This window comes from Elephantulus edwardii, unplaced genomic scaffold (genome assembly GCF_000299155.1).
Source record: "Elephantulus edwardii isolate Elephantulus edwardi_28Jun2011 unplaced genomic scaffold, EleEdw1.0 scaffold00214, whole genome shotgun sequence".
Taxonomy (NCBI): Eukaryota; Metazoa; Chordata; class Mammalia; order Macroscelidea; family Macroscelididae; genus Elephantulus; species Elephantulus edwardii.
Genome location: NW_006399964.1, coordinates 4121918 through 4137549, shown reverse-complemented (window position 1 = coordinate 4137549; position 15632 = coordinate 4121918). Strand labels below are relative to the sequence as shown.

The 15632-nt window shown below is 43.5% G+C and overlaps 1 protein-coding gene and 1 pseudogene across 1 annotated transcript in view; one reads left to right on the top strand and one right to left on the bottom strand.

Moving 5' to 3' along the window:
- The window catches only part of LOC102863855 (chromosome unknown open reading frame, human C1orf95), a 109531-nt gene that overhangs the window by 54915 nt on the left and 38984 nt on the right, over positions 1-15632 (top strand). The gene's annotated exons all lie outside the window — the stretch shown is intronic.
- Positions 765-2412, bottom strand: LOC102859373 (annotated as a pseudogene).

Below are 15632 nucleotides of genomic sequence, written 5' to 3'. Positions count from 1 at the left end.
GAAGTGTCTGTTCATATCCTGTGCCCATTTTTCTATTGGATTATTTACCTTTATCTTGTTGTTGTGGTGTTATTGATTTCTAATTTTGCATTGTAGTCTGAAAAGATGCTTTGTATTATTTCTATGCTTTTGAATTTATCGATGCTTGCCTTGTATCATAAAAATGTGATTTATTCTGGAGAACATTCCATGCACATTGGAGAAGAAGGTATACTGTGATTTTTTGGGGTACAGAAGCCTAAAATACCTATGAGATCAAGTTGGTTTGTTGTGTGGTTTAATTCTTCAGCATCTTTGTTGAGTTTCTTTTTAAAAAAATTTTAAATACATGAGGGTAATTTATTAGTGTGATATTGAGAAAGGAAACTTAGTTTTCAAGTTAACCCTGTCAACAAAACAATTAATAACATTAACTGCACCCCACCCCCCAACAGACCAACATCCAAGACAGGGCCATAACTTTGGGCCATCCCCTGGGAACATCTATCTGGCTGTCAGATCCTGGGGACCCTGCTCCACACCTTGGAGAGAACTGGAGGGAGCCGTGTTGCAGCCCTGTGCATTGGGGGTAGGATGAGAATAGCAATGTGTGTTCAGAGAGCATAAAATGATTCTATTAATTAATCACAAACTAAACCTGCACCTTACTTTTTGCTAAATTTTATATAACTGAGTTGGAGAACATCCACTTCACAGCAGACTTTGTCACAACTTTAATGTGGAATGCTCATAGTGCATCTCACATTGTTATAAATAAAAAGACATCAGCCGTCAAGGACTCCTTAGTGAACAGCATCTCCATGACCTCCATGTTTTTCATCTTTACTTTCTGGGTGTAATTTGATAAGATCATCAACCTGAAGCATGGTAATGGCAGCTTCTGCGGTATATTTCAAACTCTTGACTTTAAGAATTGTTTGCCCAAACACCCCTGCTTTCTTGTCACACGGTTTGCCATTGATCAAAACCAGACCAATCCATTTTAGATTTTTTCATTTCAGGTTAACTTGAGCCTCATTGAGAAAGGCTCTTAATTTTGCAACCACATCTGTGGAGTCTTGGGCAGCATTGCGAGTGTGTTTGGAATAACAAGGAGAGATCTTGCAAACTCTGATAGCGAGCTGTTCTCGAGACCCCATGTTCGTGGCATAGTTTTCCAAGTAGATGGAGAGGGTGGCCTCCACAGCTCCCCCACCTGGAACTACAGACTTGGACTCCAACACTTTCTTCATTACACAGAGAGCGTCATGCAAAGAGTGCTACATGTCAGCCCACATGGAGTCATTGGCGCCATGCAGGATGATGGAGGCAGATGTATGGGCTTTCATGCTTTTTTATTAAAATCAGTTCATCATCACAGATTCTCTCTTGTACTACCTCTTCAGCTTGTCCCAACAGTAAAGCCTCGAAAGTCTCTTCATCTTCCAGGTTAGCCAGGGCTGACAGAATAGTTGCTCTGGAATATTTAGCAATGCACTGAGCACTGAAGGTCTCTCTTTAAAATTCTTCTAACTGCCATTGCACAAGCCTCCACAAAACCTTCAGACACATGCCGTCAATGCCCCTAGTGGTTAGAATCACATTGGCTGTTTGCCAGGATCTTCTGAATTCTCTTCTTGATAATATCAGATTCTCTCTGTCTGATTTGATCCAGTTTTTCTGGGTCTGTAATAATCACTTGTACACCAAGTTTCATTTTTTTTTCTGCAGGGTGAAGTCAAGGCAAGCAATTTTTACATTAACTGTTCTCTTGAGCATGCCCTGTGATCCTTCCACGCAGTTGAGTGCATAGCCATTGATCAGCAGACTTTCTACCTGACTTCTCCCGTGGGCCTTCAAATGTTAGCAGAATTGACTGGCTAGCGTGGCTGGCCTCTCCCATCTACGTATCCACAACCATATTAGCAAAGAAATCACCATTTAGTCCAATGATTTTGAAAGACATTGATGTCTTAGAAGCATGAATCAGGCAATCTCTCTCAAGTTTATCTGTGTTAATAATTAAATTTTCATTGATATAATAAACTGCTCCCTTGCCAGCAAGTCGATAGCTTGCAAGGAAGTCAACAGATGTGGGATGAATTTTCTGTTTGACTAGTTCATCTGCATTTTCCAGAAGTTCTGCAGCAATAATAACCACTGAAGTCGTTCCATCATCAACTTCTTGATCCTGAAGATCAGTCAGTTCACAAAGAACCTTAGCTGCAGGGTGTTCTACCTCCAGTAACTTGAGGATGTTTGAACCATCATTGGTAGTGGTTAGGTCACCAATATCATCCACTAGCATTTTGTCCAAGCCAACTGGACCAAGAGAACTTTTGACAATATTGGTGATAGAAGCTGTACAGCCATAACATTCTGGGAGATTGCTTCCCCGGTACTGCAGTCCCCAAACACGGACAAAGGTTCCATCTTCGCAGCAAAAGACACATTACCCCCCACTTATACAGCGGGCGACAGGCACCTCACCTCTTAGCTGGGCAGCAATGGCAATGGCTCTGGGTGACGCCACGAGTTTGAGTTTCTTTCTGTAAATTCTATCTTTTCTTGAGAGTGGTGTAGTGCTATTTCATTTTTCATTTTTGTTAATGTTTGTTTCATATATTTTTGCAGTTCTTTCATTTGGTGCATAGATATTTATTATTATTATTATTATTATTATTATTATGATGTCTTCTTGCTCCATTGACCCCTTAATCATTATGTAGTGGCCTTCCTTGTCCTTTACGACGGTTTTTGCATTGAAATATATTTTATCAGAGATTAATATCGCCACTCCTGCTTTTTTCTGATTGCCATTTGCTTGATATATTTTTCCACCCTTTTATTTTTAGTCTTTTTTCATTTTCCTTTTTCAAGTGTGTCTCTTGCGGATAGCATATTGATGGATTTTTTTTAATCCAATCTGCTACTCCTTTTCTCTTCAGTATTGAGAGACAAGGTTTCGTTGCTATCATTTTGTTGAGCTATTTTTTGTGGTGTTCCTAGTTACTTTGGCCCATCCTACTTTCTGTGGCACCTCTGTAAGAAGGACTGCTCTCAGTGTTTCCTGCAATGCTAGTCTTGTTTTTACAAACTCCCTTAGGTTCTGTTTTTCTGGCAAGATCTTCATCTCTCCTTCATATTTGATGGATGATTTTGCAGTGTACAATATACTTGGTTGGCAGTTGTGTTCTTTGAGTGTTTGATATGTTATTCCATTGTCTTCTTACTTGCATGATTTCTGCTCAGAAATTGACATTTAATCCTATTTACTCTCCCTTATAGGTTACTCTTTGTTTTTCCCTTGTTGCTTTCAGAATTCTCTCCTTATTTTTGGTTCTGGTAAATTTGACTTTAATATGCCTTGGTGTTTTTCTTTGGGAGTCTATTCTATATGGTGTTCTCTCAACTTCTTGAATATATATTCTCTTATTATTCATAATGCCTGGAAAGTTTTTGTCTAATAATTCTTCTACAATTTTTTTGGTGCCTTTAGTGGCGTCTTCTTGTTCTGGGATTTCTATTATGCTCATATTATTTCTCTTGATGGTATCCCACATTGTTCTTAGGTTGTCTTCCTTTTTGATTCTGCTTTTGTTCTAGCAGATCAGTGGTGACAATTCTATCTTCTATTTCACTGGTTCTGTGTTCCATCTCTTCAACCCTGTTCATGTGTCCCTCCATCATGTTGACAGCATCTGAAACATTGGTCCTCATATTTTGAGTTGTGGTTTCTTTCTTTTCCAGGACATCTAATGCCTTGCTTGTTTTATCTGCATTGTTTTGGGGTTTTGTTTTTTTAGGTTTTGTTTTTGTTTTTGTTTTGTTTTGTTTTAAGCTCCTCCTGAAGCTTCGTCTGACATACTTTGGGCATGGTGCAAGGAGGGACATCCTTGGAGAGGGACATCATGTTTGGGAGAGTGGTGGGACGGTGCAGGAGAGGAAGAACCTCAATGAGATGGATCAATTCTTTGAGTGGAGTGGTGGGAATGAGTGTGTTTGAGACAGCGAGGTTGACGCAGGATAGGGCTCTTGTACATAAGGTTCCTGTGAGTCGCAAGTGACTCGATGGCACATAACAACAACAACAACAACAACTGGGGTTTTGCTTGCAGTGCCCTGTAATTCTTCAAGTTTGTCTTTCACCCATTGAAAATATTCAATAATTATTCTTTTAAATTCTGTGTCAGAAAGTTTAATCATACTTTCTGGCTTCAGGAAATCCATTGATACTGTGTCACTTTTTTTGGGTGACATCTTGCTTTGGCTTGTGTAGGGAGTGAGGTAGCCTATTTCCTACATGTCATTGCTGTGGTAGAGTTTTCCATGTCTGAGGTAGTAGCAGGTTCTTGATTTGAAGTCACCACTCCAAAGAGGGTGGAACAGCTACTCTGCCTGGGTTTCTCTCTGCCTTCTAACACAAGGGAAGATGTGCTTCAGTTCAGTAGAGAAAAGCCCTGTGGAAGCAGCCTCCTCTACCTGCTGCAGCTAGGGTAGCCAAGGCACTCTGGGCTAAAGGCATTTGATGGACTGGACATTAGGAGATGCAAGGTGGAGCATGGAGACCTGATCAGAAAATAAGGAAGCCTTGGTTTTCCCTTCAAGAGTGAGCTCCAGTTGCCTCGCTTCCTTCAGATTGAACTTAAGGTGTCCCACATGATCCATCCAAACAGCAGTGACCGCCCCCCCCCCAAAGTACCTCACTCACGTTCCAGTATTGTTCCTGGACTGAATCAGCTTCCAGTGTGGGCATTGGTGTCAGTACCGGAGTGGGGCATTGGCATTGGGTCCAGAGTTTTGGGCGCAGGCCAGCAGCATTGGGACCAGAGTTCCAGCTGTGGGGTGTTGACATCAGGACTGGAGTTCTGGGCTCATACTCACTCAAATTCTAGCTTTCCTGTTTGCTCTCAGTGCATGCATTGCTCTACCTTATGTCACTCCTCAATGCAGCTCCCCAAGGCAGGTGTCAGCTCCCCAGCACAGACATGCCCACAGTTGTTATTAAGTGTTATCAAGTCATCTATAGACTCAAAGCAATCCTTTGAACAACAGATCTGAACCTTGCCATGTCCTGTGCCGTAATTTTTTCAACTCTGGCTTTGGTGTTTGGTATGTGTGTGTGTGTATATCTGTATCTATATCTATCATCTATCTATATCTATAATAGTTGTATCAATAAGGCTTCCTTACATACGTGTGCTTTTTTGTAGACTATAAGCTGGATTAGCCAGGCCTATATCATATGGGAGGTTCATGAGGGGAGTTCCATGTGTATAGCTGCCATTTATTTTATTTTTTAAAAAACATTTGCAGTGAATTAGCCATTTGGTTATACAAATTGTCACGTGATCTCCACCCTAATTTATCTCATTAAGGCTATATTTTCCAACTACCAATCCCCTTTCTTTGTTTTCAAATTTTGTTGGTATTAACACATTTTTAAATCAATTTCAAACTGCAGAAGTTGATAGAAATCATGTATTCATTTATCTTTAATCCTATCACTAACAACAGTGTTCTTATAGGTGGTGAATTCTACCCCATTCTTCTTCAATTTGTAGTTTCTGGCATAATAATATGGTTGTTGATGGAAAATGGACAATACCAATCCATTTCAGTTTATTAACCCTCAATCCACTTCAGTTTATTAATCTGTATGATATTGATCTTTTTGAACTGCATTTTCAAATTTTACAACTTCCAGTTTTCCTAGATTCATACATCATATAGTAGTCCACATTCCAATCGTTAATACTTGTTTATTGCTATTTATTCTTGTTTTGAATTATGCCACATCAACAAATGACAGCCTTTCACTAGGCAAAAGTTTTACCCCTTCCACATCATTAGACTCTACTTTGAGGAGGCCATTCTTGCCTAATTGCATTTTCAGTATCTTTCAACCTGAGAGGCTTATATGCCGGCACTGTATCAGACCGTGTTACAGTGTTATTCAGAGGGCTTATTATTCTAGAAGTGGATGGCCAGGACTGTTTCTTGCTCTGTCTCACTCTGATAACTGCACTTAAGCCGGTCTACCATAATGAACCTGCTGGTATTTGAAATACCAGTAATATCGCTTCCAGCATCATAGAAACTCACAAGCCATCACAATACAACAAACTGACAAGAGATGCTCAACAAAAGCAATCAGAATGCAACCCAGGACCAATTGTGGAACAGCCATCAACTTCCCACGAACTAGGCAATTCAATTCAAACTGAAGCAGAAGAGAATGAAAACAAATCCATCAGAGGCAAAATACGACCTTGAGTTTTCCCCATTTAAATTTAGAAACCATCTCAAGAATAAACTTGATGCATTTTACACTAACAACTGAACACCAGACAAGATGTGGGATGGTATCAAGAACATCATACATGAAGAAAGTAAAAGGTCATTTAAAAGGCAGGAAAATAAGAAAATACCAAAATGGATATCAGAAGAGGTTTTGAAACTTGCTCTTGAGCGTAGGAACAGTAAAGAAGAAGGGAGAAAATGATGAACTAGAGATCTGCAGAAAAGAGTTCAAAGCAACGTGAGAAGACAAAGCAACGTATTATAACAAAATGCTCTAAGGCTTGGAGTCAGAAAATGATAAGAAAGGACATGCTTATGTTTACCAAACTGAAGAAACGGAAGAAGAAACTCAAACCTTGAGTTGCAATACTGAAGAGTTCTACAGGGAAAAATGTGCTGAAAATTATTAGTTGGATAAAATAGTTGGAGCAGTACATCGTCAGGGAACTTCAGAAGCTCAAGCTGGATTCAGAAGAGGCTGTGGAATGAGAGATATAATTGCTGATACCTGATGGATCTTGACAGAAAGCAGAGAAATCCAGTAATAGGCAAAGGTGTTTGAGTGTGTGGATTGTGACAGATAATAGAGAACATTGAGAAGAATGGTAATTCCAGAACCCTTAATTGTGCTCATGCAAAATCAATACATAGACCAAGAACCATTTCTCTGAACAGAACAAGGGAACATCACATGACTTACAATCAGGGAAGATATGCACCAGGATTGCATCCTTTCTCCATACCTATTCAATCTACATGCTGAACAAATCCTTTGAGAAGCTGGGCTTTATGAAGAATGTAGCAGCTAGATTAGAGGAAGACTCATCAGCAGTATATGTTATACAGATGACACAATCTTGCTTTCAAAAAGTGAGGAAGACAAAGAACTTTGAAGAAGATCGAAGACTGCAGCCTTCAATATAGGTTACATCTCAACATAAAGTAAACCAACATCCTCACCACTGGACCAATAGGCAACATCATGATAGAGAAAAAATTGCAGTTGTTGATATTTTCATTTTGCTCTGTTTCACAATCGACACTCATGGTAGCAGCAGAAAGAAACAGCTTTGAGCATATCTACTGCAGAGGACCAATTGTTTTGTATACATGAGGATGTTGGGCAATGAATTATGGATACCAAGGCAGAACCAATGGCTTTGAATTGTGGCGTTGGTGAATAATATTGACTATAATGTGAGCCTCTCAAAGAACAGAAAAGTCTGTTTTGTAATAATTAATCCAGGGTGAGAATAAGAATGGTGCAACTTTGTCTCACTTGCTCTGCCCAGTTATCAGGAGGAGGCCAGTTCTTGGAGAAAGACAGAAGGATGTCATGCTTGCATAAAACAGAAGGGGAAGATTAATATGAGAATAGATGTGTCAGAAGACAATAAGGCTGTCACAGGACAGAGCAGGTTTCAGGGCTATTGTACATAGGGTTGCTATGAGTCGCAAATGACTTGATGGCACATAACAACAACAGCAAGATTAATGATGGGGAGGAAAATCTGCATTGAGAAAATTTGCTGTCCAGGATCTCTCCAAAGTGCTAAAGAGAATAATTCCAGTTTAAAGACTAAGTAGCCCTGATCCAAGCCATGGTCTTTTCAATTACTTGCTATGCATCTTAAAGTTGGACAGTGGCTAAGGATGACAGAAGAGGAATTGATACTTTTCAGTTGTGGTGTTGGAGAAGAGTATTGAATATCTATCCTATGCACTGCCAAAAGAATGAACAAATAGGTCTTAAAGAAAGTGTAGCCAGAGTGCTCCTTAGAGGGTAGTATGGTGACACTTCATCCTACATACTTTGGGCATGTTGTTAGGAGAGACCAGTCTTTGGAAAAAAGATATCATGCTTGGAAAGATGGAGGGTCAGTGAAGGAGAGGAAGACCCTCAGCGAGATGGAGCGACACAGTGACTGTAACAATGGGCTCTGGTACAGCAGAGTTGATGAGGCTGGCACGGGCTAAGGCAGGGCTTAGATCTGCTGTCACAGGGCCATTTTGAGTCCTAGTTGACTCAGCAGTCCTAACGACGACGACGACAGAGAGGAAGCCCGTCAGTGAGATGGACTGACACTGTGACTGCAGTGATGGGCTTCCTCTGTGGCTGCCCCATAGCTGCATCAAAGTAGGGCTGTGACCCCTAAAGCCTAGAGGTTGGTGGGAGTCTGGCTCTGGTGATGGGTTATGTGAGAGAGGAGTCCCCCAGGTTCAAGTCTTCCAGAGAAAGGCTGCCTCTGCCTCGTGGGGTGAGGATATGGAAGGTCATCCCATGCCATCATCAATGACTCGGTGTGGGGAGTGGCCGCTGTCAGATGAAGAGCTCAGGGTTGGGGTGATGTGCTTTAGACCCTATGCCAGGATCTGTCCCAAGGGCTCTGGGCACATTCACTCACTTCTTTGTCACCCTGAACCTGGGAAGTGGATACTGTGAACATCATCCACATCTATCCTGGGCACAGAAACCTCAGGTGATTTTTTTTCAAGGTCAGAAAAGGGCAGAGCCAAACTGGAAGCAGGCAGCAAGGTATTAGGACCCAGCCGCTGGGCTGCTGATCCCCAACACCTCTCTGGCCACTAATACCCATCTCAGAGGAGTTTATCTGTGTTTTGAAGATGAAACGAGCTTCTGCAAGCAAGATGCTTAGACTTCGAAAGGTGCCTGCCCTGAATAAGCCCTCTTCAGGCGTGAGCTGGTCTTTGCACAAGTAGAGCAGTGGTGGATGGGTAAGTGGAGCACAAGAGTTAGACATTATCTAAGTTGAGGACTGGAGGTTCCAGAGAGGGATTTGCCTGTTTGGTTCTTCAGCCACTTCCTATCCTAAACGTGCTGTATGTACTCAGATAATGTAATGACCTGACAGAAGAGTGGACAACCAGGTCCCTGAATTCCATCCGTAGGCCCAGCCGGTCAAAGCTCCAGGCTGGTGCATGGGGAGCTGGATGGAGGTGGCTAAATAGCAAGGGGCATTTGGATTAGGGGCCGGCGGCCAACGGCTAGTCTCTGCACTCATAGTTTCCTCCAAGGAAGAAACGGTGGGGATCGGAGAAATAATTTCTTGACGTGAGCGGTCTGTGTGTCAGAGTTGCCTGTCAGCCTGTTAAAGGTGGTGCTGACCTAGCTTCCATGTGGCTGTGATGCTGGAAGCCGGGTCACCAGTATTTCAAATGCCAGCAGGGTCACCCCTGATAGACAAGGTTCAGTCTAGCTGCTTCCAGAGTGAGACAGTAGCAAGAAAGGCCTGGTGATCTACTTTTGAGAATTAGCCAGCAAAAACCTTACAGAGTACAGCTGGGTATGGTTCAATGTGTTGTTGTTATTCACCATCGAGTTGGAGCAGACTTACGGCTGACCCTCCACCAGATTTTCAGAGACAGTTAAACACATGAGACAAGATTCTAAATCTTCCCTTGTGGAGCAGCTGGTGGATTCAAACTGCATGCCTTTGGGTTAGCACAACGACTTACCACTAATCCACCAGAGCTCCCTGTTTACCAATGTGCAAGGAGATGAGCTCTGTTCAGGCTTCTCTGGGTTGGAAGGCTCTGTGACGTGGGGCTGAACACATTTCATACTGAGTCAGAGCCAACGCAACACTAAAAGCAGTAAAGTCAGAGGACAAGATTTCCCAAAGTGCCATTTCCAAGAGAAAAAAGCAAATAACCAATTATTCCCACAGAAACTCCAGGCCCAGCTCTTCATCCACCTTCCAGCCCTCTCTCAGGAGGAGTGGAGCCTGCTGGGCCAAGCTAGAGTGACCAGATATACCAGAAGACATAACCCTGTCAGTGCAGACCTAGCTTTCTCGTCTTCTGAGGCTTCTTGCCCTAATAGGAAATGTCTGGAGCTGGGTCCCTCCCCAGAGCCAGCCTTGGCATCTGCCCAAGAGCTGAGTCCTTCTCTCCCTGGCTCTGAGGCAGCCACCTCCATCATCTCTCTGCATCTTCGGTCTAACAGAATGCATTGCTCTGGCGTGCAAAGCTCCCTTTGGTCTCCCCGAGCCTAATGATTGCTGCTTTTAGGAATCCGTCAGCAGCTAGAGCATCTGTGTCTGACCTTCTAGTTCTCTTTGGCTCAGCAGTCAGAGAGGAAACTCCGCAAAGGAACGCAGCTCCTGCCTATCAACTCCCTGGAAAATGGAGCCTGCCCTTCCCCCAAGTCTCTGTTGTTCAATGCTTTTGAGTCCACGACTCAGTTATCCTAAGCTGTGACCCAGGTCATGGAAAGTGAGGGCCCCTGCTCTGGGTACCAGCATGGGTTGAATCCAGCTCCTAGAGTGGCAGTGCAGAGAGGAGGGAAAACATGGTGAATTCTATTAAGCAGCCTTGGAACTACGTTTGTGATAATATAGCTTTATACAGTCATATTAGTTTGACTTTGCCCAAGGTATCCTTAGATGCTGTGTTGGAGTGGTTATGTGTCTCTACTGCATCAAATAGGTGTCTATTCAACAGCAATCTCTAGACAACACATGTGGTTCCCCCAAGTTGGTAGTAAACATAGAGGCAATGTAATAAGTACTTGATTTTGGTTGGTTGCATTACAGTAATTTCTTCTTATTTGGATCCACAATCAACACCCTTGGTACCAGCAGTCAGGAAATTAAAAGATGTGTTGACACTAGAAACATATGCTGTGAGCAATGATGCCAGTTTAAAGGTTACGATGCATCTGATCTAAGCTACAGTCTTTCCAGTTACAATACATATACATCTGAAAGTTGGACAATCAATAAAGATGACAGAGGAATCAATGCTTTTGAAATGTGCTGCTTTTGAATATCCCATGGACTGCCAAAAGAACAGATATGTATATTGGAGAGAGTGCAACCAGAATGTTCCCTGGAGGCAAAGGCAAAGGTGGGGAAGCTTCATCTCACATACTTTGGGCACGTTGCTAGGAGGGGACTTAGAGAAGGGCATCATGTGGGAAAGGTGGCGGGTCAGTGCAAAAGGAGAAGACCCTCAGTATTACGGATTGACAGACACAGTGACTATAACAATGGGCACAGGGATATCAGAGATGATGAAAATGGTACAGGGTAGATCAGGGTTCAGATCCACTGTTTATATGGTCACTATGAGATAGATGTCAGATGAGGCTCTGAATATTGCATTAGAGTGCCAAGAAGCCAAAGCTAAAGGAAGAAATCAAGAAATGAAAGAACTGAACAGAAAATTTCAAAGGGCAGCTTGGGATGACATTGTAATGAAATGTGCAAAGAGCTGGAGTCAGAAAATCAAAAGGGCCAAACTCACTCAGCGTTTCTTAAGCTGAAGGAACAAATTCAAGCCACGAGTGGCAATATTTAAGGATGCTTTGGGAAGAATGTTAAATGATCCAAGAAGCATTAAAAGAAGATGGAAGGAGTATACAGAGTCACTGTACCAGAAGGAATTGGCTGACAAAGAATAATTTAATAAAACAATGTATGAGCAAGAACCTGTGGTGATGAAGGAAGAAGTTCAAGCTGCTTTGAAAGAATTGGCAAAACCCAAGGCTCCAGGAGTTGACAGCATACCAATTGATATATTTCAACAAACAGACGCTGCCCTGGATGTGTTCATCAAGTTGTGCCAAGAAATCTAGAGGACAGACAACTGGCCAACTGACTGGAAGAGATCGATATTTGTTCCCATTCCAAAGAAAGGTGACACAAGAGAGTGTAGAACTTACCGAACAATGTTGATATCATATGCAAGCAAAATTCTGCTGAAAATTATCCAAAAGCGACTGGAGCAACACATCAACAGAGAACTGCCAAATGTGCAGGCTGGGTTTAGAAGAGGCCGTGGCACTAGGGATATTATAGCTAATGTTAGATGGATCTTGGCAGAAAGCAGAGCGTACCAGAGGAATGTCTATGTGTGCTTCATTGACTATGCAAAGGCATTTGACTGTGTGGATCGCAACAAACTGTGGTTGACTCTGAGAAGAATGGGAATCCCAGAACATTTGATTGTGCTTTTGTGAAACATATACTTGAACCAAAAGGCGGTTGTCAGAACAGAGCAAGGAGACACTGCATGGTTCAAAACTGGGAAGGGGTCCACCAGGGATATATTTTGTCTCCATACCTTTTCGTATCTGTTCTGTATGCAAATATATCATCCGGGATGCTGGGTTGTGAGGAGGAATGTGGCATCCGGATTGAAGGAAGATTCATCAACAACCTTCATTATACAGATGACACAACCCTGCTTGCTGAAACTGAGGAGGACCTGAAGCACTTGCTGCAGAAGGTCAAGGACTACAACCTTCAATATGGATTGAAGCTCAACATCAAGAAAACAAAGATTCTCACCACTTGACCAATTGGCAGCATCATTATGGATGGTGAAGAGACTGAGATTGTTAACAGTTTTAGTTTGCTTGGCTGCACAATCAACACTCTTGGTACCAGCAGCCAGGAAATCAAAAGACTAATTGCATTGGGAAAATCAGCTGTCAGAGTACTGAAGAGCAACAAGGTCAAGCTGGAGACTAAGGTGCACCTGGTCTAAGCAATAGTCTTACAATTGCATGCTATGTGTCAGGGCTTGACAGTGACAAAAGATGATAGAGAATGGATGCCTTTGAGCTGTGGTGCTAGAGAAGAGTGTTGAATACACCATGGACTGCTAGGAGAACAAACAGGTTCATCCTGGAGAGGGTGAAATCAGGTTGCTCCTTGGAGGCAAGGATTCTGAAGATTCATCTGACATAATTTGGGCATGTTGTAAGTAGGGACTCTTAGACAGGGACGTCATGTTTGGGAGGGTGGTGGGACAGCGCAAGAGAAGAAGACCTTCGATGAGATGGGTTGATACAGTGACTTGGGTAATGGGGATAGGTATGTCAGAGACAGTGAGTTTGGCACAGGGTAGAACAGGGTTTTATGCCTCTTGTACATAGGATTGCTATTAGTTGCAAGCAACTCGATGGCACATAACAACAACAACATGAGTCATAATTGATGGGACATCACTAATGACAACAATAGTATTACCTTAAACCAGCACTATTGAGTTGACTCATGATGACTGAGTAAAAATGTTATTCACGGAGTTTTAATGGGTACTTTTTTGGAATTACTAAACTTTTTTGTAATTATTGAACCACTGATGTTTCAGTTAGATCTGAGCGTGGTGCTTTCCCCAGCACCTTGTCAAGGGGTCTTGTGTATCCTTTGGCTATCTGCACCTCTCCGTCGGCACATGCCTCCTGGATCATTTTGGAGGTGGCCTGGGCCCTTTGAGCAGATGTGCCAGTTCTAGAAGCCTGGTCAGGTTGGCCCACCTCCCCTCTGGCCATGCTTTCAAAGGGACAGACCTGCAGTGACTGGAAGCAGTGACTGCTCTCAATGTCTAGGCCTCTGTGGAGGCATCGCCGCTGGCAGTGCTCACAGAAAGCCTGGCGGGAAGTCTTGAGCACTGTTATCCTCAGGGGGTGACTTGTGGAGGACACGGTTCACATCTACAGATGCCCAATTGTGGATGATGGGCTTTCTCTGGGAGTCTTGTCAGGTCCTGCAGGGCTGCAGGAATGAGCAGGGCCCTTGGGAATCTGCTGTCAGGGATAGCAAGCAGCACGTTCTTTAGAAAATTCTAAACAGCTCCAGAAGCTTACCCACTGAGGGCAAAATTGTTTTCCAGAAATCATCAGCTATATTTGCAGCAACATGTGGTGAATAAATCAGATGATCAAGTGTAGCGATTTGAAATCTGGCAAACACAAGAAGGAACTAGAACCCACAGCCTGACCAGACTCCTGTGATCTGGTCCTGACACAGGCCCCTGGGAGCGGCCCCTTTGGGCTTTGTTATCTGACAGTTACGGTACCTCAGGGATAGTCACATGAATTTGGGCTGCTCTGGTGGCTTAGTGGTAAGAAGTTTTGCTCTCAATCCAAAGGTACATGGTTTGAATCTACCAGCTGCTTTGTAGGAAAATGGATGGTTAGTCTCCTCCCGTGTGATTTACTGCCTCTGTAAACTGTCTGGAGGCTCAGCTGTGGGTCAGTTTTGACTTGAAGGTTCACAACAACAGCTATGTGAAAGGGGCAGGGGTGCTTCAGGGGCGGAATGTCAGCTACTACACAGGTTCAATTCCTGGCTGGTGCATCCTGGGCATGTGTATCACCCATCCATCAGTGGAGACATGAATGTTGTTATAATACTAAATGAGTCTCAGCAGAGCTTCTGACTCAGACAGACCAGGAAGCAAGGCCTGGAAACACACACACATACACCAAATCAGACATTGATTCCAACAGACCATTCTGCAGCTGGTCAGAGGGATGGTGCAGGACCAGCCAACATCTTGTTCTGCTGTGCTTAGGCATGCCACTGGTTGGTGATTGACGGCAGTTAACAGTATTCCTGTGAAACCACTATTCACGTATCTTAAACCTTTTCTGACATTTCACTGGGGATTTCATGATCTGGCCCCAAACCTCTTTTCCATAATTTCTGTTCGAGTCTGTGCTGTGAACAAACCAGCCTGGGGATGCTCTGGGGATTTAAACAATGGCGGTGTAGCTTCTGACCAATTGAGCTGTGTTTTCTTGTAGTCAGAGCTGGAACCTTCCCTGTCTCCTTCCCACACCCTCCCAGGCATGCCAGGGACCATGGAAAGCCTCACCCCATCTCTGGAATGCACACACAGGCCCTCAGAAGCGGGGCTGTTTCTATTTTCAGGAGGCCAAGGACTGCTGGCCCAGGCACTCCTGGGAACAGGGAGCTGCCAGTTGCTAATCATAATCCCATTTGTAGTAATGGTCACCCACGAGAGGGAACAGAAAAGATGGCATGATCATATGTCCACATGGGATGAGGGGCTGAGGCATGACTTCTTTCTGCCTTCCCAAAACCAGCCTGAGCCTTGATACTATGCAGACAGTCTGTCCATCTTCTCAGGGACCTCAGCCCACCCCTGAGAACTTCATGTACTGTCTCCTCCATTTGCACAACCTGAAAGTTCTTAGCTGAAATGGCCCAGCAAGGGCAAACTTTGGCTCTCTGCCACCTGGTCCTACTTCGTGCAGGCCACAAGAGTGGGCCAGGGTGGTGGGGTGGGGCCAGCAGATAGGGGAACCCCAGGGAGATGGCCTTGCAAAGTATGCAAATGACCTGACTTGCTCTCGGGGTGCACAGGCTACTCACCTGGGGAAAGTGTGTGTCAGCGGAAACCCCCAGACAGACGCATGTGTCTGATTACACATGAAGAAATGCTCAAAATCCCTAGCCCTAAGAGAGATGCAAATTAAAACAACTATATCATTTCACCCCAGTCAAAATAGCAAAATTTAACAGAACAGCAAGCAACAAATGCTGGTGAGGTTGTGGAGAAACTGGAACCCT